Below are 24737 nucleotides of genomic sequence, written 5' to 3' on the forward strand. Positions count from 1 at the left end.
GTGTTGTTGGCCTGATCTAGATCACGTATCATTAGCTGAAGAGCAGGATAAAACCACTTCGATGGGCTTAGATGAATCAAGACCCACATCCAGACCTAGAGAAGTGGGAGTTAGTCTCCCCAGAGTCACATTGGCTGCGCGAAGGAGAACAAAAGCAGGACTCTGTCAGGAAAGGGGAATTAGGGACATGAATGTTGGGCTGGCCATCAGCAATATCTGCTAAGATGAGGTTAGCTAACTCGCCCAAGAATGACCTTGAGCAAATTAGCTTTATTCTTAACTGCCGTACCATATTGCCTAATGTGCCTTCCATCCCAAACATCCCACATGTCTCAATTAGAAACATTTCAACCAGTATAAGAGTGTAAATAAATGCTGTTTTAATTCCTAGACACATTTAAGTTCTCTCGATAGCCATTTTTCAAATATTTTGTAAGTACTAGTTAATGCTGAAGAGTATTTTGGCATAAGACATCTGATTGTCAGTTTATGAGTGGGATATTTCAGTTTCAAAGTTCCAGCTCTCTTTCTGATCCCAAAATATGCAAGCATACAGGATTTCATTCCAAACAAGTCATAAAACCAAATCGTTTAGTTATAATAAAAGCTGGGGAAACAAAACAACATTTATCTTTTCTTGAGTTCACTTTTCAAGACTAACTCCCCCAATTCACCTTCAATTGGGAAAAAGAATCAGAAGCACCGTGTGAGTTAGACAGTTATCAGTTTCAACAACAGATCAAACTGACTTAAATAATAAATGGAGTATATTGACTTGCATCTACCAAAACCCCAGAGCTCAGCAAGCTTCCTTTAGCTCAGTCGTGTCACCAAAGATCCAACTAATTTCGTTCTCTCCCATGTGTCTTTTGTGGTTATTCTTTCTTTCAAGGCTGGCTCACCACAGGGTCACGAGATGGCTGCCTGTAACTCCTAGTCCACCTCCCGGTTCACATTTGTTGACAAAGGGTATATCCCTCAAGAATTAGGAGACTTCATTTCCCATATCCTCGGCAATGTCTCCTTGAAGCTCATTGGTCTGAACCAATCTGTGTGGCCAGCGGGAGGGAGTAGGTGGATTCTCACTTACCCTACATCCCAAACCTCTCCTTTAGACTTGATCCTCAATGGCCAGCCCAGAACCAGGGCCTAAAGGAAAGGGACAGGGAAATGATGCTCGGGATGTAACCCACAAAGGTAGACTGTAGTAGTTTACAGGAGTAAGTGTTTGCCTCTGGTTGACCAATTCACAGAATATCCCTCACGGACTTCCCAGAAACCATGTACATGGTGGCATAAGAAGGCAGTAAGAGGAGAAGAAAGAGAAAGGGAACAATAATTAAATTGTAGGTACAGGTCATTGCGATTTAGTAAGAGTTCTATAGCCAACCCCAAGTGTCTGTGGGTGGAGAATTGAAAATCATGCCCTAACAAGGCTTGCTGAGTCATCTCTAGCCCCAAAGCCTCCTCCCTCCTCCGTACTGTAGGGCATTCTCTTCCAAGCCTCTCTGAGAGTCTCAAACTCAATTTAATTTTTCTTACGTTCATCAGAAGCTCTAGCCATTAGCTAGTACCTGCTCATCCAGTGAAGGGTGACTCCTCCCTGAAACACATCTTTAGAAAACCCCCATTGAGAATACTTGGTTCTCAACTGGCCCAGAGTCATCTTTAAACAGTCTCTCTCTCTCTCTCTCTCTCTCTTCTTTAATTTTTAATGCTTATTTATTTTTGAGAGAGAGAGAGAAAAAGAAAGAGAGAGACAGAGCATGAGCAGGAGAGGAACAGAGAGAGAAGGAGCCACAGGATCCGAAGCAGGCTCCAGGCTCTGAGCTGTCAGCACAGAGCCCGACGTGGAACTTGAACTCACAAACCATGAGATCATGACCTGAGCTGAAGTCGGAGGCTCAACTAACTGAGCCACCCAAGCACCCCATGGTCTCTCTCTTTTTAAAAATGTTTATTTATTTTTGAGAGAGAGAGAGAGAGAGTGTGTGTGTGTGTGTGTGTGTGAGCAGGGGAGGGGCAGAGGGGGAGACAGAGAGAGAGGGAGACAGAGGATCTGAAGCCGGCTCCGTGCTGACAGCAGAGAGCCTGATGCTGGGCTCGAACTCACGAACTGTCTGATCATGACCCGAGCTGGAGTCAGATGCTTAATTGACTGAGCCACCCAGGCACCCCTAAAGGGTCTCTCTTGAGTTTACAGCCATCTGCAAACAGAAAGACTCAAATCCCAGAGGGCCCATGGCTGTTTGGCTCTTTACTTATTCATTCAACTTCCTTCTTCCTTCTTTCCTTCCCTCATTTTGCAAGTACTTCCTGAGCACCTACCGTGTGCCAGGCATTGTTCTATGCCGTGGGTTTACAGAATTAAAAAGAAGTCTCAAAGTCTCTGTCACATGAAGCTTTCATAGTAGTGGAGAAGATACCCATAGAACACATATTTTTATTATAAAGTTAGGAAATGACGAATGTGATGAAGAAAAATAAAGCAGAATAAGAGGCACCCCAATGCACGGTTGCTCTTTTTGGTAAGGTGGTTCAGGAAGTTCTCTCTGGAAGGATGAGCATACAGTGCCTGCCAGTATTCAGGACATAGGGGAATTCCTGAATAATGAATTTGTGACTGCTTTGGTAGACCCAGAGTTGGGGCCCTCTCGACACTCTTCCTGGAAGGAGACCTGTTTTGTTCAGTCCAGATTGAGTACGAACTCTTTGGTCTTTAAAAGAAGGATCAAATAAAGGGCGCCTGGGTGGCTCAGTCAGTTGAGCGTCCGACTTCGGCTCAGGTCATGATCTCAGGGTCCATGAGTTGGAGCCCCATGCTGGGCTCTGCGCTGACAGCTCGGAGCCTGGAGCCTGCTTCGGATTCTGTGTCTCCCTCTCTCTCTGCTCCTCCCCTGCTCACGCTCTCTCTCTCTCTCTCTCTCTTGCAAAAATAAACATTAAAAAAAAAAAGAAGGATCACATAAACCATTCTGTTTTAAAATGGAAAGGGCAAACATGCAAAGGAGTAAGTATATAAATACTAATTTGCCTCTGAATTTTTTGCACATTTACGGATAGCTTTATGAGTGGAGAGACGGTCCTTAGGGTTCATCTGCGTGTTTGCAAATGAGCATTTTCCCCAAATGGGCCCGTGCGGACTAACTTCCCCTCACTGGTGGGCTAGTTAGTGAAGCCCATGTGGATACAGAGAGAGAAAAGCATCAATTTGACCGGAGCATTCTTTGACCTACATGTTTACGTGGGGATTGAGAATAGAATGAGTTGTCACTGAAAATATGTGCTTTGTGTATTTAGAAGATAAGTATTTTTTTATTGCTAATTAGTGTTGGACTCACACACATTTGTCATGTTGTTATGTCAGATTCATTTGTTCTCTGAAACCCAACTGCCTTAATTAATCTTTCTCCGTCCACTCTGTTTCAGGCTGGCTGGAACTCAGACTGTGGGACTCTTGTAATGGGATTTCTAGTTAGCAAAGCTTGAATTTTAAAGCGAAATACAGAGTTTGAATCCCGCTAGAGAACCCACCACTTGGTCAATCCAAGAACGAGCCCTTGGGGCGCCTGGGTGGCTCAGTCGGTGAAGGGACCCAACTCTTGAATTCAGCTCAAGGTTCCTGGGATGGGGCTGTGGCAGGCTCTGTGGGATTCTCTCTCTCCCTCTCTCTCTGCCCCTCCCCCGCTGATGCACCCAAGCACTTGCACTGCTGTGCTCTCTCAAAATAAAAAAAATAAATAAACTTAAAAAAAAAAGTGATTCTTTAAAGACAAAATGAAATACTTAATCATTTTACACCAGATCTCGTCTGACTCATATGACTGTTAAGATGGGTGGGATTAGACTCCAATGTTTAAGAAAAATCTAATTGATGGGCAAACGTGATATTGATAAAATTCTGTCACTGATTCAGTTTTGTTCTTGGAGAGTGAGAAAGACTGTCGTTGTTCAATTTTAAAAAATGTTTATTTATTTATGGTGTGTGTGTGAGAGAGAGAGAAAGTGGGGGGGGGGGGGCGGGAGGGGCAGAGAAAGAGGGAGAGAGAGAATCCCAAGCAGGCTCCGGCCCTCAGCGCAGAGCCCGACGTGGGGCTCGAACTCGTGAACCATGAGCTCACGACCGGAGCTGAAATCAAGAGACGGACGTTTCACCGACTGAGCCACCCAGGTGCCCCTGTCACTGCTCAATTTTAATAACATTTGGAAACATCTTGCCCCCTGATAATACATCTGGGAAGTCTCGTCTCAGCGAATAAGTATTCTACGAGAAGGAATATTCTGACCTTAACAGTAATAAAAACAGTGATGGCATTTGTGTATCATTTTAGTGCTTACAGGGGTGTCATACGCATTCTATGATCTGACCCTGAAAAGAACAGTCAGAGGCAATTGCTATACTTACGACCGTTGAGATGCCGCGCGAGAGAGGACGAGTGAGGCTGCCCTAATTCCCTTCCCTAGCAGGTACCAGAATTGGGACGGAGGCCTACCTACCCGTGTTCCAAACCCCACGTGCCGTCCTTGGTGCAGATGCGTCTACGCTGAGGCCTGGAGGCCCGTCCCAAGCGATTGCACTTCAGAGAGCATCAATAGTCCTGAAGAGGCCGTGAAAGCAAAAGCAGACCCAAGGGGCCTGGCAGTGACCCTGCGGCAGGGCCGGAAGGTGGAGGTTTCAAGGCCCTCCCCCCCTCTTCTTCCCTGTGGCTCCATCCGCACTGGTCACGTCGCGTCCTTGCTGATACACGGCCTCTGGCGGACCACGGAGGATGAGGCTGAGACCCCGGGCAGGGGAGGAATTAGGCCACGGGCTCGGCCCTCGTCTCCAGCTGGCCACGCTGCTCATTTTAACCGCCCCAACAAAGATTTTTCGGCGGCCACCACCGGGCCGATCCCTCAAATGAGCTCCAGCTGAGAATAAACGCAGCCGCAGGGAACACGGTCATTAAAAACACCTGCGGGCAGGATCGAAGCCACCCCAGGCCCCGCAGAGCCACGTCCAACCCCCTCGGGGCCAGGTGGGTTTCGGGAAGCGCGGACCGTTACCTAACACCCCTCGCCGGGAGTCTGGTGGCTTTGTGTCATCAAGCAGCTCATTAAATCTGCAGCCCAAGAGACGGAATGAGATAGAGACTATTAACAGGCCCACCTCAGGCCGGGTCCGCCCCTGGCGTCCGGTGGGTTAGGCGTCAACCCGTGCTTCGGGGAGCTTTCCAAATCTCAGAATCGTGGCCAAGGAGTGGCAGACCAGAGCACCCGAGTGGCTCCGTTGGTTAAGCCTCCGACTTGGGCTCAAGCCATGATCTCAAGGTCCGTAGTTCGAGCCCCGTGTCGGGCTCTGGGCTGACCGCTCGGAGCCTGGAGCCTGCTTCGGATTCTGTGTCTCCTGCTCTCTCTACCCCTCTCCTGCTCACGTTCTGTGTCTCTCTCTCTCAATAATAGATAAACATTAAAAAAAATTTTTTTTTTTTTAGAAAAGGTGGTTTATGGAGGTTTGGCAAATGAGCAGCCTCCCCAAGAATGGTTGGGCTTCTCCAGTCTGGGGGACTCTGGGGGCATCCCCCGGGTGGCGGTGACAGCTGGAGCCAAGGAGCCTCCGGGCAGGAAGGTGGCCCCACGGAAGGGACAGACGGGGGACGGGAGCGCTTGCAAATGTGCGCTTTGTGTGGGGAAGAGTGATGTGAGCAGGATAACCGAGGGCCGGGATGCCAAATGAAGACGTTGGGTTGTCCGTCGTCAATAATGGGGAGTCAGTGAACGTTTTGAGCAGAGACTGACAGGATGGAAATGAGGCCCCAGTAACGCACGGCTCCTTGTCTGCTGCACTTGTCACCTTCTTCCAGCATCTGGAGCTCGGCTCCTGCTCTGTCCTTTGCCTGAAATGCCCTTCCCGGGCTCCTTCCGGCCCCGGGCACGCTCCCACTCATCTTTCAGGACCCAGCTCCAATGTCACCTGCTCGGTAGAAGCCTCTCCCTGACCCCGCGGAGTGTTACAGCTCCTTTCTCTGTGACCCCACGAGCCTTTGTGTGCGCCTGATGGCACTTGTCTCATTGACCGCGATCGTCCCTGCATCCTCGTCTCCCTGAGCTGAACCACAGGCTCTCCTGCGGAAGGCGCTCTGTCTTTCTTCTTTTGGACTGGAACCTGGCACAGTGCTTGACTCACGACTTCTAGGCACTTGCTAATTGAAGAAGAAAATACTTCTGTCTTCTGCCAGCCCATAATGTCTCTCCATTCCTGTTCTTCTCCTTTCTTCTTCTTCTTCTTCTTCTTCTCTATTTTGAGAGAGCAAGGGAGACAGAGAGAGAATCTCACAACCTGTGAGATCATGACCTGAGCCAACATCAAGAGTTGGACGCTCAAAGGACTGAGTTACCCAGGCCCCCCCCCTTTCTCTTTTTTAAAAAAACCCGATGACATCTGTGTGATGGCCGTAACAAATCTTATATAGACTAAATTTGGGGGTGTAGGAGTGACCATCATCCTCCAGTGAACAACTGGAGGATTGTGGGGAAAATATAACTCATGAAACAGTCAAGGGTGAAGGTCAAGGTGGAGGTCGTTGGATGCTGCAGTGGGTTCTCCCCCCTCCTGCCTTGTCCCCCGCAAAGATGTGCCCAAGTCCTAAGCCCCGTACCTGTGAATGGGACCTTATTTGACCAAAGGGTCCCTGCAGATGTAACTGAGTTTGGATCCCATGATGAGATTGTCCTGGATTGGCTGGGCCTTAAATCTGACGACAGGGGTTCTTATAAGAGATTGAAAAGGATTGGCGCCTGGGTGGCTCAGTCGGTTAAGCATCTGACTCCGGCTTAGATCATGATCTTGCGGTTCGTGGGTTCGAGCCCCAAATCGGGCTGTGTGCTGACAGCTCAGAGCCTGGAGCCTGCTTCGCATTCTGTGTCTCCCTCTCTCTCTGTACCTCCCCTGCTCATGCTCTGTCTCCCTCTCTCACAAATAAAAAAAAAAATTTTAAAAAGAGAGATGGAAAAGGACACACAGAGTCACACTGGGGAGAAAACTAAGTGAGGGAGGAGGGCAGGGATGGGAGCTATGGGCCGAGGAACACCAAGGATTGTCCGCAGCCACCCGGGTTGGGGACAGAGCCTCCAGAGGGAACCAACATGCAGACACTTTTTGGTCTTTATTTTTTTTTAACTTATTTATTTTTTTAGTTCATTTATTTTGAGAGAGAAAGTGTGGGTGTGTGAGCAGGGGAGAGGCAGAGAGAGAGAGAAGAGAGAGAATCCAAAGCAGGCTCCACACGGTCAGCTCGGAGCGCCACGCGGGGCTCAATCCCACGAACCCCGAGTCATGACCTGAGCCGAAATCAAGAGTCGGACGCTTCCCCGACGGGGCCACCCAGGCGCCCCGACACTTGGGTTTTGAACTTCCTGCCTTCTTGAACCGTGACAGAATCAATTACAAGCTTTGGGCAATTGTGGCGGCCGCTCTGTGGAACCCAATACTGATGCCACTGAAGGTTTCCAACAAAGTCACCTAATGGCCAACGGGGACGCTGAGGAGGAGTGTCGCGGAATGGTCAGACGCTCAGGATTGGAATCAGGCGGTCTGAGTGTTCTCCTCGCTCTACCCTCAGTGCCTCAATTCCCTTGTCTGAAGAATGGGGGTGATGACAGATTAGTGCCTCATCGGTGCCTACCATACAAGGCTCCGGCAGGCAAGGGAAGGGTAACGGAGACGATGGATGGAAAGTACCGGGGGGCGCCTGGCTGGCTCCATCTGCAGAGCGTGCGACTCTTAATCTTGGGGTTGTAAGTCCAAGTCCCACGTTGGGTCTAGAGATTACTTAAAAAAATCTTAAAAAAAAAAAAGACTTAATATGCACAGAGGAGACACTCAGCAAATTTTGGTACCCAATTCCCAGATGAAGACAAGCCTTGAGGGGCCCACCGATGTTAACCTGTACAACAATGGCAGTGTATGGAAGAGAGGTATTCAACGCTCAAAACTGCTGAGAACCCGAAGCATCCCACTGTCCCACTCTCCCAGAGGTGCACAGCCTGCTTCCTTCAGGTTGTACCTTTGTACAGATTTCCAGGCATCTGTTAAGTTATCAGGATAATTGAATTTTAGAGTTGATCAGTCATCAAGTGAAATGCTTTTTACCTGGGATGCCCGGAGGGCTCCGGCCCCTGACTGTGGTAATGGGAGTCCTTCAGCCCTTTCCAGCGTGTCTGGAAGCCTCACAGAACATCCTGTTTATCTGTGGGAGGAGGGCACAGCCTCACTGAAATGCTAAGTGTCTGTTTTTTTAGCTTGTATTGGAACGATGTTTGCTAAGCGTGCGAACACTGGTTATGTGACGGGAAAATGAGTTTACATACGCCGTTTGTTTCAGATCAAAATTTACAAAATTGGGGAACACAGGGGAAATAATCAAAGTGTCTTTCTAATGCGTGCCAACCACTTAATGGTATGTTTTACGTCCTGTTCTGCTCTGCTATGGTCTCTCTAGGACACGGTAGAAACCCCGAGAGGTTCCGTAAATTGTCTACGGTCACAGCTGTGTCGGGGCAGAGACAAGACGATTCGACAGGATCTGACTACCATTCCAAGACTCTTTCTCAAAAACCTCCTATTTTGCATGTCTTCTGAGGGCCCTCAGATGTTTGGTTTTGATGGCATATCCATTTGCTTGGCATACAAGTGTGAACGGGGCAGACACCCCACCCCATTCACGGAGCTCACGGTCCGGGTGGAGACACAGCCATAGGAATCCTTGGGCGGAAAGCAGCGGAAACTCAGTGTTAGCAAGGGTGGGGATTTACGGTCAAGATCTTGGGGTACCTCGCGGCACCCAGTGGCAGGACCACCAGAACCAAGGACTTTCCTCTGACCTCCTTGGCCATTGACCTCCACATGTCTGCTTCATTCTCTACCCTCTACCCTCCAAAAATTGATTTCCTCTAGCTGCCAGGTCCACGTGGTAAATATATAGCTGATGTTGGCAACATGGCGGCCTAAAAAATCTATTTTTAAGATTGGGGCTCTACAGAATGCTATTTAGAGCACCAGAGAAGAGCAATCAACTTAGATTTGCCCCGAGATCTGATGTATGGGTCAGGGATGTATACTGTGTATTTTGTAATTATGTTCCCATGGAAGAAAATACGGGGCCACATCCAAGTGCTATTCAACCCTGCTGAATGTCAAGGGCAAGCACCTACTAGCCCATTGATTGTAGGCAGGGACTCCAGGCCTTGGGTGAGCCATCCCAGAAACCCTGCTGCTTCCTCCTGAGATAGTTTTCGTGCTGATCAGTCAACAGGGACACTTGCTCTCCACGAAGTGAGGGAAAGGTCCTCATGCTATATATAGTGTGCCTGTCATTCTTCTCCAGTGCCAGCTGTCACCAGGGGAGGACTGATTCTAGCTTTTCCAGTTTGTCACTTTGGTTCTCTATGTCTGCACCAAGGTGCTCCTGTCGGACGTGGTCACTCCTTCTTTCTGATCTATTACCCACGCAGACAAGTCAGCCTACGGTATATACTATTCCTTTTAAGGAACTCCAACTGATTTGTGATTCTGGGAGTGGTCCTGTAACACTACTGTCCCATTGAGGCTGGCAAATGTTGGAAAATGTATTTCGATTTTCCAAGTATTATGAGAAATACTTTTCAAAGGCATTCGTTCATTAAAACCTTAAGCGCAGGGGCGCCTGGGTGGCGCAGTCGGTTAAGCGTCCGACTTCAGCCAGGTCACGATCTCGCGGTCCGTGAGTTCGAGCCCCGCGTCGGGCTCTGGGCTGACGGCTCAGAGCCTGGAGCCTGTTTCCGATTCTGTGTCTTCCTCTCTCTCTGCCCCTCCCCCGTTCATGCTCTGTCTCTCTCTGTCCCAAAAATAAATAAACGTTGAAAAAAAAAAAAAAAACAAAACAAACCTTAAGTGCATTGGGACACCTGGGTGGCTCAGTGGGTTAAGCGTCTGACTTCACCTCAGGTCATGATCTCGCGGTTCGTGAGTTCGAGCCCCGTGTTGGGCCCTGTGCTGACAGCTCAGAGTCTGGAGCCTGCTTCAGAGTCTGTGTCTCCCTCTCTCTCTGCCCCTCCCCTGTTCACATTCTGTCTGTCTGTCTGTCTTTCTCAAATATAAATAAACATTAAAAAAAAAATCTTAAGTGCATAGTGAGTAAGAGTTATGTTTTGATGTGATTTTAAAGGAGCATTTTAGGGGCGCCTGGGTGGCTCAGTCAGTTGAGCGACCGACTTTGGCTCAGGTCACGATCTCGCGGTTCGTGCGTTCGAGCCCCGCGTCAGGCTCTGTGCTGATGGCCCGGAGCCTGGAGCCTGCCTCGGACTCTGTGTCTCCTCTCTGCCCCTTCCCCGCTCGTGCTCTGTCTCTCAGAAATGAATAAACATTAAAAAAAATTTTTTTAAGGAGCATTTTAGAAGGCTTTCTGTTAAAGAATGTTTTCCACTCTGGACAAAATTCCCATGTTAAGATTCTTTTGAGGCACTGAGAGCCACCATTAAAATGCAATGTATGCCTTGGAAGAACGATCCGTCACTTGCCAGTATATCACCTAGGTTAAATATGGTTATTGGCTTGGTCCTCACCCGCTTGAGCAGTTTGGCTCTCCTCCTGCCCCTTCTTTGGGCTGCAGGCATCCCTTCATTTCTGGTTGGTACAAGAGTCCCCTTCCTTTTTCCTAGGGCCTCCCCCGTGCTCCCTGAGGTGAGAAGGGTAAGACCTGTTTCCCTGAGGGGAAGAAAGGCACCCGCCTTCTAGTTTGGCAAGCTCCAATCGATACCCCTGGCCCAGAAAAAACGCTACTTGGAGGGGTTCCTGGGTGTCTCATCGGTTGAGTGTCTGACTTCGGCTCCGGTCATGATCTTGCGGTTTGCGGGTTCGAGCCCCACACTGGGCTCTGTGCTGTCAGTGCAGAGCCTGTCTCAGATCCTCTGTCTCGGGGCCTCTCTCTCTGCAACTCCTTCTCTCTCAAAAATAAAGAAACGTAAAAAAATTAAAAAAAGAAAGGAAGAAAGAGACGCTTCTTGGAGACGCTTCTTCAGAGCCCTGGCCGGGTCCTCTGTAGACCAGCCCTGGCACAGTGCAGGCCCCGGTGGGGCAGGATCCCGGAGAAGTTGCTTGGGAAGGGAAAGCCAGGAGGAAGGTAACGGGGCCACCAGCGGGCCTGGCCTACAGTCACGGAGCATCTTTGGGTCAGCAGAGCCCGTAACAAAACACGTGGGCGGCCAGGGGGTGTCGGGAGGTGGAGAGGCAGAGGCAAATTCCCCCTTCCTCTATGATCCTGTCCAGACCGGCCCTGCCTCCATGCACACTGTGGGTTCGTTGCATGCATTCTTTCCCCGTACGCTGGAATCCGATGCAGGGGGCTGTCTTATATTTGGAACCACACACACTTGTACACCACATGGATAAGAAGGGTCCTGGGAGACGGACGTGCTCTGTCATCCGGGGCAGACGGGATTCTGCAAGCAACTTCTGAGGTTCCAGGATCCCCTTATCTTGGCCTACCCCTGCTCTGCTCACGTTTCTTTTTTTTTTTTTTTATTTAAAATTTTTTTTTTTAACGTTTATTTATTTTTGGGACAGAGAGAGACAGAGCATGAACGGGGGAGGGGCAGAGAGAGAGGGAGACACAGAATTGGAAACAGGCTCCAGGCTCCGAGCCATCAACCCAGAGCCTGACGCGGGGCTCGAACTCACGGACCGCGAGATCGTGACCTGGCTGAAGTCGGACGCCCAACCGACTGCGCCACCCAGGCGCCCCTGCTCACGTTTCTTTATACCACGTTTGAGATGATAATCCCTTGAGTGGTCCACGCTGTACATGTTTTTGAAGCCTGAAGAAAAACACACTTTCCTCTCCCCTTCATTTCTGCTTATCAAAGCACCGAGGCGTTTGATTCGAAAGCAAAACAAAAAGCAAACACATGAGGCCAAATGATGCTCTCCATGGACAGGCACTGTGTGCGTGTGGATTCAAGAGCTGAGTCGGTTCACGGGAAGAAACCGACATGGATTTTTTAGACCAGACAGAAGAGAAAAGAGGGTCAAATTTTTCAACCTCCCCACCCTGTCATTGTCCCTTTAAAACGCCTACTGTCCGTGTTGGGGGAAGTCTGTGCAAAGCCATGGCTGCTAAACTCACGCTCCAGTAAAATAAACGCTTGAAAACGCGAGCGGGAGCGCTGGGTTCTCCAAAAACACATTGTACCAGAGAGTCCATTACTTCTACGGGCGCATTTCCAATCAGGGCTGGTGGGTCAGCTCTGGACATTTTGCCATTTGGGTTGCCTTCTAACATCGCGGGAAGAAGCCTTCAAGTTTAATCATAAGAAGCTAGGGTTTGGAAACGTGTTTTTTTTTTTTTTTTTTAAATTTTTTTTTTTTTCAACGTTTATTTATTTTTGGGACAGAGAGAGACAGAGCATGAACGGGGGAGGGGCAGAGAGAGAGGGAGACACAGAATCGGAAACAGGCTCCAGGCTCCGAGCCATCAGCCCAGAGCCTGACGCGGGGCTCGAACTCCCAGACCGCGAGATCGTGACCTGGCTGAAGTCGGACGCTTAACCGACTGCGCCACCCAGGCGCCCCTGGAAACGTGTTTTAATGAGATATTTTCTCTTTCTGAATGAGAGCTGGCGGAGCCAAGGACATAGTCATTCAAACACCCCCCGGGGTCCTAAATATTGACGAGGTGCCCAATACGTGTGTATGGGTTTCCAATGGGTGTTGTAACAAATTACCACAAAGTCTGTGGCTTAAAATAACAGAAATTGAGGGGCGCCTGGGTGGCTCAGTCGGTTAAGCGTCCGACTTTAGCTCAGGTCACGATCTCGCGTTTGTGAGTTCGAGCCCCGCGTCGGGCTCTGTGCTGACAGCTCGGAGCCTGGAGCCTGCTTCGGATTCTGGGTCTCCCTCTCTCTCCGCCCCTCCCCTGCTCAGGCTCTGGCTCTCTCTGTCTCAAAAAGAAATAAAACATTAAAAATATTTTTTTCATAAAAAAAATAACAGAAATTTATTCTGTCACGGTGCTAGAGGCCAGAAATCCAAAGTCGGGGTCAGCAAGTTCACGTTCTCTCTGGAGGCTGTAAGGGAGCATCCTTCCTTGTTTCCTCTAGTGTTTTGTGGCTCCAGTCTTTCCTTGGCTTGTGGCTGCCCCACTCCGGTCTCTGCCTCTGTGATCACATAGCCTTCTTCCCTGTGTCCTTGTCATCTCCCCTCTTGTCGCTTGTAAGGACACTTGTTATTGGCTTTAGAGCCTGCCCCAATATTCCAGGAGGACCTCATATCAAGATCCTTCACCAAATTACATCTGCAAAGACCCTTTTCCCAAATAAGGTCGCATTCACAGATTCTGGGACATGGACGTAACTTTTTGGGGCCACCGTGCAACCCACTGCAGAGTGTTAGACACTGTCTGGAACTGTAGAGAAAAAGACAGCTGTTCTCCCCAGGCTCTTATTTGGTTATGCAGTCAGAGCAGGGAGCTCTGACTCTAAGTGTGTGCTTGGCATTGGAGACACATATAAACATGTCTACATTTAGAAGCACTTCTGAATGGGCTTTTCTCAACAGAATTTATAGTAGGGATGTCATCTCATGTGGGCCTTAAGTAGGATTTTTGTTTTGTTTTTATTTCATAAGAAATGTATATTCAATGCTGAAATTTAGAAGTTACACATAAGCAAAAAAGAAGCAAAATTCAGCCACGGCTGTTCTCACCACTTTTTTTTTTATTAATTTTTTTTAACATTTATTTATCTTTTGAGAGAGAGAGAGAGAGAGACAGAGACAGAGAGACAGAGCACGAGTGGGAGAGGGGCAGAGAGAGATAGGGAAACACAGAACCCAAAGCAGACTCCAGGCTCTGAGCTGTCAGCACAGATCCTGGCATGGGGCTCGAACTCACGAACTGTGAGATCATGACCTGAGTCGAAGTCAGCCACTTTTGAAGTTCTAGAAAATCCTTCCAGAGGATTTTTCCATTTATGTAAATATATTGAAAATGCGATTTCCAATAAACAAAATCAGTGTATAAGACTCCATTTTTTTTGCGTATAAGACTCCAGTGTTTTGGTTTGTCAATATGGCAAATACATGTTTCTACATTTATAACCCCTATTCCGATTTTTAGTTGCTAGTTAGTGTCCCACTAATGGCTGGGTGTAACAATTATTTAACCAACTTCTTACCGTTACACATGTAGGTGACTTCAAACTTTTGCTATTTTGAAGACTGTGACAATGAATATTCTATGACATCATATTTGTGTGCTTGTGTGGTTATTTCCCAGAGGGTAAATTACTGGGAGTGAGGTTGCTGGGGGCAAAGGTATAAACTTACATAGCTTTTGCTAGTTATCTCCAAAAGGTAATCTGAAAGTTCATAACAGAGGGAAGCCAATCAAGGTTTTGTGTGTGTGTATGTGAGGTGCGACATCCATAAACTCTCTTCTTTAAAGCTTTAAAACTCTTGTGCCCCTGGAATTCCTGGATTTAGGAAGCGTTAAGCCTGTGTTGGAGGGTCTCAAAGGGAAAGTTGTTGGTCTGGAAGCACTCTAACACCTGTAGAGCCTGGGTATCCACATGGACTTTGACATTGCCCAAGACAACACTGGAAGGAGGACCAGAGAGTATGACCAAGGGGTTAAATTCCTTCGCTGATGTTTGGGGCTGATCTGGGGTTTAGTAAGGGCCACAGATGAGGAGGGGAAGAGGTGGGAAACACTCTCCTTACTCATGACTTCTGCTTCAGGGGTTCTGTTTACTGTTTTGTTTTTTGTTTGTTTTTTGAAATGTCTATTCAGTTCCTCTGCTCCATTTAAAAAAAATTTTTTTTAACGTTTATTTATTTTTGAGAGATACAGAAACAGAGTGCGAGCAGGGGGAAGGGCAGAGAGAGAGGGAGACCCAGAATCTGAAGCAGGCTCCAGGGTCCGAGCTGTCAACACAGAGCCCGACGCGGGGCTTGAACTCACGAACCGTGAGACCATGACCTGAGCCGAAGTCGGACACTTAACTGACTGAGCCACCCAGGCGCCCCTTGTCTCTGTTTGGATTTGCCTGTTTCCTTGTCCTGGCCAGTCCTCTCTGTGTCTTGCTTTCGTACTCTCTGAATCGAAGATGATTGGACTAGCCAACCACAGGCTAGTACAGAGCCCAGGTAACCTCGCCAGCCGCTGACTAGCCTCCGAGCCGTTGTCTTTGTATCAGATGCCCCTCTGCCTTGCCCCCGGTCAGCTGTGGCCAGGGCACCAAGCACATTCACTTTTGTGTGGAGAACCTACAGGAGATGGTGGGATGTGGCAGGCACTTAGAAACTTAGAACCCCGAGGGGGAGGTTCCTGGTGGGTTCTTGGAATTCCCAGTGACAGGAGACTAGTTAGGGAAAACTAGAATAAACCAGCCACGTGGTACCAATGGACCTGAAGGAGGGTCAGCTCGTGGGCATAGAAGAGAGGGAGGTGACGGAGTAACGACAGTGAACATTTACGGAGTGCTTTTGGTATCGCAGGGCCTCTTCTTAGCGCTTGACATGTATAATAAAACCAAGTGATAAATCAATATCCCATCAAGCACAATGGCTATTGGTAATGATCTCCTGTCCTCTGACTGCCCCCATTCTTATCTGGAAGCTGAATAAAATTATCTTCTTCGGGGGAGGGGAACCCTTTATGATCCACAATCCCGACATTGACTTCGATGGTAGTCCCTTCCTTTGCTTGGCCCTCTCCCTTGCCACATTCTGCCAACTTTCCTTTTTTTTCCTTTTTAAAAAAATGTGTATTTATTCTGAGAGAGAGAGAGAGAGCGAGTGGGGGATGGGGCAGAGAGAGAGAGAGAGAAAGAGAGAGGAATACAGAATCCCAAGCGCTGATAGTGCACAGCCCGATGCGGGGCTCAAACCCAGGAACTGTGAGATCATGACCTGGGCCAAAATCAACAGTCGGACGCTCCGCCGAATGAGCCACCCAAAGCGCCCTCTGCCAGCTTTCAAATTCGGCTCCCCTGAAGCTGACACTTCAGATCGGTCGACATGGCGTCACTTCCTCCCCCCTCCTGCCCTCCCCCTGGCCCGGTACCCGAGGCACCATTTCTGGGCAGTTGAATACAGCAGCTGCTTAATTAGCTTCACTTTTGTGCTTTCTGTGACAATACGGACCCACTGAAAATACTGTTTTTCATCAACTTTGCCGTAACAGAAACCCACGTGTTACACCGCTGAATTTTTTGGATTGTGCTTATCGCCTGTGTGTTATGGGGGTGGGGACGGGTGGTTGTAATGTATTCACTCATTTGCTCCTTACAGCAATATATGAGGTTGGCATTGCAACTTCTCCCATTTTATAGATGAGTTGACGGAGACCAGGGATCTGAAGTGATTAGATCAAGGTTCCACAGCCGACTGGGGCGTCACGGGACTCACACGGGCAGCCTGACTCTGGCTTGTATGGTGACCTTCAGGGTACAAGTCGGCCCCGGTCCTGCCTCTCAGGGACCCTGGAGCCCATTCACTTCTCACCCTTCCAATTCATGTTTTCTTTGCTTCCCAAGATTTATTCCAGGAGTGACTCCTATTTCTTGGCCCACTTACCCTCCTCCTAAGCCATTAGCATCTTTCGGACCCAGCCTTCGGCTGGGAAATGTCTACCGTTTCTCACATACTCGTTTTCAAACCAGAGTTGTTGTTGTTGTTGCTTTAAGTTTATTTATTTTGAGAGAGAGAGAGAGAGAGTGTGTGTGTGTGTGAGGGGCAGAGAGAGAGGGAGAGGGGGAGAATCCCAAGCAGGCCGAGCAACATCCGTGCAGCGCAAAGCCCGACGTGGGGCTCGATCTCACGAGCCTTGAGATCATGACCTGAGCCGAAACTAAGAGTCGGATGCTTAACCGACTGAGCCACCCAGGCGCTCCTCAAACCAAAATTTTATATAAGCCTTTCCGTCCTCACACTTTTCCCCACATCCACATACTGTCTAGTTGTTTACTAGTATTTATCTAACTTAAAAAAAAATCAGCTCGCATTTTTAGAGTGAATTTAACCAAAAACACCTTCCTGACTGAACACGGGCCAGACCACACGGAGGAATTATTAATTTTGCTCTGTGCGATAATGGGTATGGTTTTGCAGAAGGTTCTTGTTTGCTGGGGTACTTTGAGGGTGAGGTGCCTTCGTGTCTGTAATCATTTCCAAGGTGTTGAACAAAAAAGGATTTATAGATGAAGGAAGTCTGAAAAACGTAAACAATGGTAGAACTTCCGTGACAGGGATATGGACGGCAATTCTTTCGTTCTTTTTTTCCTCTTTTAAGATTTGAAAGCTTTCAGGGGCGCCTGGGTGGCGCAGTCGGTTGGGCGTCCGACTTCAACCAGGTCACGATCTCGCGGTCCGGGAGTTCGAGCCCCGCGTCGGGCTCTGGGCCGATGGCTCGGAGCCTGGAGCCTGTTTCCGATTCTGTGTCTCCCTCTCTCTCTGCCCCTCCCCCGTTCATGCTCTGTCTCTCTCTGTCCCAAAAATAAATAAACGTTGAAAAAAAAAAATTAAAAAAAAAAAAAAAGATTTGAAAGCTTTCAGAATAGAAAGTTGCAATTAAAAGGGTGCTTCCTCTCGCTCACATAAATGGAAAACCTCTCTCGCTTGCCACCCTGAGAAGATAACTCGAGAAATGAATATACCGAAAATAAAACAGTGTCTTTACATTCTAGCTAAGTGGACTTGCCTGATCAAAGGCTCTGTGCCTATTTTCTTTGCAAATAAAGGGGATTAGTGAGTATTAGAGAGGCGTTAAAGAAAATCAAGTCCCAACACACATCTAAGAATTCCCCCTAAATGATTAAAAGAGAATTGAAAGGAGAATAACTCTTTCGTTCCATGCCATGCCCTTGTACCTCTTAAATCACCAGAGGTACTCATGCCACAGCTGGGGAAATACTGTCCAAATTGCCTCCCCCCTCCCCCTTCCTTCTATTAAACTTACCCTGAAAAATACTAACCAAGATCAGTCCAGCTATTCAGCCTCATAATCTCGGGTTGTTTGGGTCCTAGAGGAGGCCCACATATTAATAAGAGCTTGATGTGAGAGGCAGAAGACATTCTTTAAAAAAAGAATTTTTTTTTTTTTAATGTTCATTTATTGGAGAGAGAGAGACGGCATGAGCCGGGGGTAGGCAGGGAGAGAGAGGGAGACACAGAATGCGAAGGAGGTTCCAGGCTCCGAGCTGTCAGCACAGAGCCCCACGTGGGGCTCGAACTCAGGAACCCATGCAATCATGATTTGAGCTGAAGTAGGATGCTTAACCGACAGAGCCACCCAGACGCCCCAAGACAGAAGACATTCTAGAGATTTCTAGCAGACATGGATTTAATGCAAGGAATTGGGTACTGACAAAACTGTGAAGGTGTGAAGGAGTGGGGGTGGGGCACCTTTGGATTCACAGTTCATACTTGGAATTCAGTTGGAATTCCAATTGGAATTCGCTGGGTCCTTGGGGCAGCCAGACGTCTCAAACTCCTCTCTTTGGACTTTGTATGTTGGGAGTATCTGATTATTTATTTATTTATTTTTAAAGTTTTTGTTTATCCTGAAGGGGGCAGGGGGGATCGGGGAGAGAGAGAATCCCAAGCAGGCTCCGTGCCTCAGCATGGAGCTTGACTCGGGGCTTGATCTCACAAGTCGTGAGATCATGACTTGAGGCAAAATCAAGAGTCAGTCGCTTAACTGACTGAGCCCCCCAGGCCCCCCTATAGATTTTTATTTTTATTTTTAAATGTTTATTCTTGAGAGAGAGAAAGAGTGGGGGAGGGATAGAGATGGGGGCGGGGGGAGGAAACATAGGATCCAAAGACAGTTCCACACTGAGAGTAGCGAGCCTGATGCGGGGCTTGAACTCATGAACCGAGAGATCCTGACCTGAGCTGAAGTCAGACGCTTAACCGACTGAGCCACCCAAGAGCCTCTATTTTTCTTTCTTTTTTTTTTTTTTTAATGCATGTGACAGAATGTATATTTAAGAATTAAAAAAAAAAATTTTTTTTTAAATGTTTATTTCTGAGAGAGACGCACAGAATGTGGGCGGGGGAGGGTCAGAGAGAGAGAGAGGGAGACACAGAATCTGAAGCATCACAGAATTGTATATTTAAAAACAGACTGCCAAAGCAGACTTTGCAAATCCCTTCAGTGCAATATCTGCCAAAGACCTCTGGTTTCCCCAACGCGTAGGAAATCACACATCTTTATGTATCAAGAACAGAGCAGTAACTTCTATGCCATCCACCTGCAGACAGGACTTAAATCTGGGGCCAGTAGAATCATGGCAGAATCAGAGCCCCGGAAAGATGATTCCAGTGAAAGCACTCCCCTGGTGAAAATAATTGTTTGCCCGACGGAGAGATTGAACACAATTACACTTTTAAACTCATCATTTAAGATAATTTCAACTTGCCCATCCCTACCTTTGTTCTTCTGCTTTGCACAACAAGGGGGTGGGTTTCGTGAGGAACTGAGTTGGGCACCGCCTCCTTCCCTCCTTACACTGCTGAACCCTGCCATCTGGCCGCGGAGGGAAGTCAAAGAGGCAGTGTTTTCAGTGCCTTCTCCGCCCCTCGAATGCTCTATCTGAAGTCTATCTTTGGCTCATCGGTGGGAGGACACAAAAAAAGGTGGGTAAGTTACTACATTTTGTAAGAACACGTTCTTTCCCCCCTCTATACTTGCTAACGCTTGACGATCACACGGCAATGTTGCAGAGAGTTACATCTTCGGTATCTCTTTCTATGCCATCTAATCCCCGGAAGTAAAATTAGTAACAGTGAGAAGAAAAATTCCTTAGGGGCTTGATGGCCTGGGTCTCACAAAAGGATTCTTTGCTGCGGAGATGGTACAACAATCGGATGCAGCCTGTACTCCCTCTCATGCCAAACACCAGAAATAGAGAACAGAGTAATTGAGGTAAAGAACATTATCCTTCCTTATTATGCTTAATGGACAGAAGGCTACAGAACCAACAGATAGTACACCCCCGAAATCCAGGCCCACGAAAGAAAATGTTAGCTTCTGGAAACGAGGCTCAGAGAGCGGATGGAAGTGGCTGGAACTCATCCCCCTCTGCGATTTGGAGATAGCCTACTTATGAAATTAAAGTGCCAGTAAGCAGCACCCCTAAAATGTAACTGATGTCAGATAAGATGTAATCTAGGAAATTGTAATATGCCCATCATGAGGTAGTGCTGTAATGGCAGTAGCTTTTGGCGGCTGATAAGGAATATTGGAAAAGGTGGCAAAGTGAGAGAATGACAATTTTTAGTTTCTCCGGCAGGGAAGCAGGGTGTCGGCGCCTTGCCCGCTTTCTTGGTTGCTTTCTTGGTCCACTGCTGCTTTACGGACAAGAGCGGATGAGGCTAGGGGCGCCTGGGTGGCTCAGTCGGTTAAGCCTCTAACTCAGGCTCAGGTCTTGATCCCGCGGTTCGTGAGTTCGAAGCCCCAGCTGGGCTCTGTGGGGACAGCTCAGAGCCTGGAACCTGCTTCGGATTCTGGGTCTTCCTCTGTCTCTGATCCTCCCCTGCTCACGCTCTGTCTCTCTCTTTTCTCTCGTAAATAAACATTAAACAACAAAAAAAGAGCAAATCAGGCTATGGGCCGAAAGAAGCCGTTCCGACACACCTTCCCACTCTGCTACGTCCACACCTGCGCTCCACCAGCAGGGGAAAAATCCGAATCGGATTTCCCAAGGAAAGTGTCCTGCTGGCGGAAGCAGAGCGCTGAGCCGCTCGGGAGGAAGAAGGAGGAGTGGAAAGAGTGTGGTCAGAATTTGGGGGTGCACGTGGGCCGCAGTGAACCCTCCCAATCCGTTGCCTCATCAAAGGGAAGACGACGGACTCCCGTGAACTGTATGTACATCATGGGAAGCGTTCAAAAAGCCAGCTCTACCCGCCTGAATATTCCAGTTACTTGGGTACTTCTATTTCTCTGTGCAGACGAAAAAGTTTGCACTCTGTTTTTGTTCATTCGTTTTTTTCTCCTCGCTCACCCAGTTATGCAACAGATGTTTTCCAGTAGGTGAGGCTCCTGTGAGTGTGGGTGGTGGGAACTGACCCTTCTGGAACGACTCCCATCTAGGGCAATGCCAGTCTTTTTTTTTTTTTTTTTTAAGTTTTAAAAAATCTTTATTTATTTTTGAGAGACAGAGGGAGACAGAGTGTGAGAGAGAGGGAGACACAGAATCCGAAGCAGGCTCCAGGCTCCGGGCTGTCCGCACAGAGCCCCACGTGGGGCTCAAACTCGTCAACCATGGATCACGACCTGAGCTGAAGTGGGATGCTTAACCAACTGAACAACCCAGGTGCCCCAATGCCAGCCTTTTATTTATTTATTTATTTATTTATTTATTTATTTATTTTCCCAACGTTTTTTATTTATTTTTGGGACAGAGAGAGACAGAGCATGAACAGGGGAGGGGCAGAGAGAGAGGGAGACACAGAATCGGAAGCAGGCTCCAGGCTCCAAGCCATCAGCCCAGAGCCTGATGCGGGGCTCGAACTCCCGGACCGCGAGATCGTGACCTGGCTGAAGTCGGACGCTTAACCGACTGCACCACCCAGGCGCCCCTATGCCAGCCTTTTAAAACACGATGAAGGCTTTTGGTCACTGTGCTGGGCATCAGAGGGCGCGAGGCTCGTTGGGCTCACTTCCTTCTGGAAGCCCGTTCTGAGCATCTTGGCTTTTCCTCTGCGCTTTCCCCAAACTCGGGGCACAGCCAGGCAGGTCAGGATGGAGGTAGAGATCATGGGTTCCGGGACCAGGGTGTCCGCATTTGAATCCTTGCCACTTTCCAGCAGGTGTTTACTCAGCCCTCTCTATGAAGCAGGGATGGTAACAGCACCCACCTCGTGGGGGCTGCTATGAGGATGAAGGGGGTTTGTGAGCAGAGAGCTCAGAACCTTGCCAGGCACGTAGCAGGTGCTCTGTACGAGTTAGCTCTTACGACGTCAGGTTGAACCACATGACATTTCCTCTTCAGATGGGCAAAACCAACCCGGTACCGGCAACTTCATTTGGTTCAACCCCATACTTGACATAGGGGCTACAGGCTTAAAGCTTGTCTCCCACGTTTTTGGGCGGCTGGTAGGTCCGGCCGGCTCCAGGGGAGTGTCTGTGCACTTCTGCCTTAACCTGGTGACGGCCGCGGCAAGACCAAGGTCAGGGCCACTTTTACTTGAGCCAGTCTGGCGATGGAGCCGGCAAGGAAGTTTCACAGTGTCCTGCCCAGCATAATCTTGTAGGGTGCAGGGTAGTGTTGATGCTTGTGCTTGGGGGAAGGGAAGGAGAGGGGGGTCCCGGGTGGTTTAACCACCAGAGAGGTTAGCCCTGGCAGGAAGCCAGGTCACCACGCCAGGCTGTCACCTGAGTACCTAAGCCTCCGTCTGCGCTCCCTGTCAGCTGCCTGATGGCCTCTTACTGGGGGCAGAACCTTATCCCCGGGCACTCATCCTGACCTTGTCGTCTCCGGCCTCACGAGCGGAAGTGTGGAAAATATCGCTCGAAGTTGGAAATCCGGTGCAATCTTTCCTCCGGCTCACTGGCTCACTGCAAGAACGGTCAAGACCTATACCTCTCAGTCCAGGCAAATCAATGGACAGCCATAAAATATAAGTATTTATATACTTATCAAATGTAAGTAAGGGGCGCCTGGCTGGCTCAGTCAGAAGTGCATATGACTCTTGATCTCCGGTCACGAGCTCGAGCCCCATTGGGTGCAGAGATTACTTACACAAACAGACAGACAGACAGATAAATAAGTAAAAATAAAGTAAAAAAAAACCCAATAAGTAAAATTTAAATGAAGCAGCTCAGTCGGTTGAGCGTCCGACTTTGGCTCAGGGCGTGACCTCACAGTTCATGAGTTGGAGCCCCGCGCCCTCTCTCAAAAATAAACATTAAAAAAACCCTTTTTGTTTACGGCAGGGGAACACACACACGATCGGTCTTTCCTTACAAACCCTGGGACCACAGCTATTCCACAGTGGCCACTCAGGGACAAGAAGAAGCCTGACACAGTGGTCCAGTGGCTCAGCTGTCCCGTCTCTTGTTCCTTGTACTTGTTTCTTGAAGGCAGGAATGTCTTACTCATCTTTCATGTCTGCAGTGCCAATTCCATTGTCTGGCATGAAATATGTGATCAATATTTATTGAATGCCTGAAGAGCAGGTACTCAGGAAATGTTTGTTCCCTGTTCCTCATGAACTCTGGTGTAATTACCTTCTCCCCTGACCTGGAGCCTGGAAACTTCTGTGCATGTGGCCAGGGGAACCAAAGGGCAAGCGCATTGCACTTCATCCCAATTCTTGTGTCAACATGCTGTGCACTGAAGTGCTCAGAGAATTGACCTAGGGTTTCACGGCTCCTGTCCGTAGGCCGTGATGGCTGCTCATTTTAAATTTTTTTTTTTCAACGTTTATTTATTTTTGGGACAGAGAGAGACAGAGCATGAACGGGGGAGAGGCAGAGAGAGAGGGAGACACAGAATCGGAAGCAGGCTCCAGGCTCTGAGCCATCAGCCCAGAGCCCGACGCGGGGCTCGAACTCCCGGACCGCGAGATCGTGACCTGGCTGCAGTCGGACGCTTAACCAACTGCGCCACCCAGGCGCCCCTGGCTGCTCATTTTAGAAAGTTCTCCTCCTAGATTCCAAACAGGTTCGGGAGATCGAGGGAAGGGTCCATGTCAGCCTGCCTCCCCCAACTCAGGCTCTTCTCGTGAACTTCCCTCCCTCTCACCCCATATCTACAAGAAAAGGGGTCATTTGTTCTTGCAACAAACATTTTTTTTTCTTTTGAGCTCCTAGTACGTGCCAGACTCTGTAGGGAGTTGAAAAGAAATGCCTTTTGCAATCGCTATCAAAATAACACCAGCATTCTTCAGAGAGCTAGAACAAACAATTCTAACATTTGTATGGAAACGGAAAAGACTCCGAACAGCCAAAGCAATCCTGAAAAAGAAAACCAAGCCTGGAGGCATCACCATTCCAGACTTCAAGTTGTATTACAAAGCTGTAGTCATCAAGACAGTGTGGTACTGGCACAAAAACAGACACCTAGATCGATGGGACAGAATAGAGGACCCAGACGTGGAGCCACAAACGTACGGCCAACTCATCTTTGACAAAGCAGGAAAGAATATCCAAGGTATTAAAGACAGTCTCTTCAGAGACTGGACAGCGACATGCAGAAGAATGAACCTGGGCCACTTTCTTACACCAGACCCTAAAATAAACTCAAAATGGATGAAAGACCTAAACGTGAGACAGGAAGCCATCAAAATCCTCAAGGAGAAAGCAGGCAGCAACCTCTCACTCAACATGTCTCCAGATACAAGGGAAACAAAAGCAAAAATGAGCTATTGGGACCTCATCAAGATAAAAAGTTTCTGCGCAGCGAAGGAAACAATCAGCAAAACTAAAAGGCAACCGATGGAATGGGTGAAGATATTTGCACATATCAGATAAAGGGTTAGTATCCAAAATGTATAAAGAACTTATCAAACTCGGGGCACCTGGGTGGCTCAGTCGGTTAAGCGTCCGACTTCAGCTCAGGTCACGATCTCACAGTCCGAGAGTTCGAGCCCCGCGTCGGGCTCTGGGCTGATGGCTCAGAGCCTGGAGCCTGCTTCCGGTTCTGTGTCTTCCTCTCTCTCTGCCCCTCCCCCGTTCATGCTCTGTCTCTCTCTGTCTGAAAAATAAATAAACGTTAAA

The sequence above is a fragment of the Prionailurus bengalensis genome, chromosome B2 (genome assembly GCF_016509475.1).
Source record: "Prionailurus bengalensis isolate Pbe53 chromosome B2, Fcat_Pben_1.1_paternal_pri, whole genome shotgun sequence".
NCBI lineage: Eukaryota > Metazoa > Chordata > Mammalia > Carnivora > Felidae > Prionailurus > Prionailurus bengalensis.